The sequence below is a fragment of the Chanos chanos genome, chromosome 11 (assembly GCF_902362185.1).
Source record: "Chanos chanos chromosome 11, fChaCha1.1, whole genome shotgun sequence".
In the NCBI taxonomy this organism is placed as follows: domain Eukaryota; kingdom Metazoa; phylum Chordata; class Actinopteri; order Gonorynchiformes; family Chanidae; genus Chanos; species Chanos chanos.
This window is the reverse complement of record NC_044505.1, coordinates 1,362,501-1,365,000: the sequence shown is the minus strand read 5'-3', so window position 1 is coordinate 1,365,000 and position 2,500 is coordinate 1,362,501. Positions and strand designations below refer to the sequence as shown.

The 2,500-nt window shown below is 44.3% G+C and overlaps 1 protein-coding gene across 1 annotated transcript in view; it reads left to right on the top strand.

Moving 5' to 3' along the window:
* Positions 1-2,500, top strand: part of tmem131l (transmembrane 131 like) — a 56,525-nt gene that overhangs the window by 25,016 nt on the left and 29,009 nt on the right. The window lies entirely within an intron of this gene.

Here is a 2,500-nt window from a genome sequence, read left to right as displayed (position 1 = left end):
TGTGAGTGAGAGTTCTACGTGTGCTTAGTGTGTGTGTGAGTGGGAGTTGTGTGTGTGTTTAGTGTTTGTGTGGGTGAGAGTTCTGTGCGTGTTTAGTGTGTGTGTGAATGAGAGTTGTGTGTGTGTGATTAGTGTTTGTATGAGTGAGAGTTGTGTGTGTGTTTAGTGTTTGTGTGAGTGAGAGTTCTACGTGTGTTTAGTGTGTGTGTGAGTGAGAGTTCTGTGTGTGTTTAGTGTGTGTGTGAATGAGAGTTGTGTGTGTGTGATTAGTGATTGTATGAATGAGAGTTCTGTGTGTGTGTTTAGTGTTTGTGTGAGTGAGAGTTCTGTGTGTGTGTGTGTGTGTGTGTGTTTAGTGTTTGTATGAATGAGAGTTCTGTGTGTGTGTTTAATGTTTGTGTGAATGAGAGTTCTGTGTGTGTGTGTGTGTGTTTAGTGTTTGTGTGAATGAGAGTTGTGTGTGTGTTTACTGTTTGTGTGAATGAGAGCTGCTGTATGTGTGTGTGTGTTTAGTGTTTGTGTGAATGAGAGATCTGTGTTGTTTCTCTGTCTAGTTCATTCTCTGTACTTTACAGGCAGAAGCTTGTAGGGAGTTGCTTCGTCTGTTTCTCGTCCCTTTGAGTTTTCTCTTTGAGTCATTTGATCTCTTTATGAACTTGGTGTCAAACTCTGCCATGAAGTTATGCACATTTTCAACAGTGTGTTCAGTCTTTCAACAGCTTGTATTTTTCCATGCAGTGTTGTTTCCCTGGTGGTCAGTAGAGGTTTGGAGACTCCTGAGAGAAGAGCTGTGTGTGAGACAGCAGACTGCGGGTCTGTCTGTCCTGTGCTCTGCAGAACTGTGTGTCTGTTTTGATTGACTTTTTTTTTTTAGAGCGGACTTTGTGCACACCCGTTACCCTGACAGACAGTCGTGTTTCCGACTGCACAGAGACATTTGACATAGCTTTCATCTCCCCTCTCAGTTTCCTGTTGTTGTGTTGCATGTTACCACACACTGAATCACTCTGAGGTGTCTGTGTGTGTGTGTGTGTGTGTGTGTGTGTGTGTGTGTGTGAGCACTGCGGTCAGTATGCAGATGTTAAAAACAAAGGAAATATTCATCTCTTTCCATTTGGTTTGCTTTGCTTTGTATCCCTTTTTTGTTTTGGTTTTTTACCGTTATGGCGGGTTTATGTGTTTTGGTTTTTTACCGTTATGGCGGGTTTATGTGTTTTGGTTTTTTACCGTTATGGCGGGTTTATGTGTTTTGGTTTTTTACCGTTATGGCGGGTTTATGTGCTTTAACACAAACACAGCTGATGGTCTGCGTGAGCACGGTGCAGGCCTGACTAATGACTGCTGTCTGCGTTCTACCACGCTGGGCTCAAACAGCTTCCACACCTCTTGTTTTTTTGAAGTTGGGTGTGTAAGAGTGTTATGTATTTAGGTTAAGTAGCGTTAAGTATGCCAACACCAACGCCACTGTGTGTCCTTATCAGTGTACACAATGGAAGATATAGACATCTTTTAACACTTAAAGTGCCATGAAAAACCAGTCAGACAGTGTTTTCTCTCTCTCTCTCTCTCTCTCTCTCTGTGTGTGTGTGTGTCTCTCTCTGTGTGTGTGTGTGTCTCTCTCTGTGTGTGTGTGTGTGTCTCTCTCTCTGTGTGTGCGTGTGTGTGTCTCTCTCTGTGTTGTGGTCAGAGAGTGGGACAGCACCTGATGTTTCTTGTGAGTTTGCTGGCTGATAATCAGGTTGTGTTGTTAAAGGCTTGTGTGTTTGGCTGGTGTGAGGTGCTGTTGTGTGTTTGCTGGCTGATAATCAGGTTGTGTTGTTAAAGGCTTGTGTGTTTGGCTGGTGTGAGGTGCTGTTGTGTGTTTGCTGGCTGATAATCAGGTTGTGTTGTTAAAGGCTTGTGTGTTTGGCTGGTGTGAGGTGCTGTTGTGAGTTTGCTGGCTGATAATCAGGTTGTGTTGTTAAAGGCTTGTGTGTTTGGCTGGTGTGAGGTGCTGTTGTGTGTTTGCTGGCTGATAATCAGGTTGTGTTGTTAAAGGCTTGTGTGTTTGCCTGGTGTGAGGTGCTGTTGTGAGTTTGCTGGCTGATAATCAGGTTGTGTTGTTAAAGGCTTGTGTGTTTGGCTGGTGTGAGGTGCTGTTGTGTGTTTGCTGGCTGATAATCAGGTTGTGTTGTTAAAGGCTTGTGTGTTTGGCTGGTGTGAGGTGCTGTTGTGTGTTTGCTGGCTGATAATCAGGTTGTGTTGTTAAAGGCTTGTGTGTTTGGCTGGTGTGAGGTGCTGTTGTGAGTTTGCTGGCTGATAATCAGGTTGTGTTGTTAAAGGCTTGTGTGTTTGGCTGGTGTGAGGTGCTGTTGTGAGTTTGCTGGGTGATAATCAGGTTGTCTTGGTAAAGGCTTGAAAACAGTGGTCCAGTCAATGCTGATCAGGCCTGGAATCCTCCTTCCCCACGACAACCAGAACACTGTCCTTTTCCTCATAAACCTCTTCACTATGGCAACGC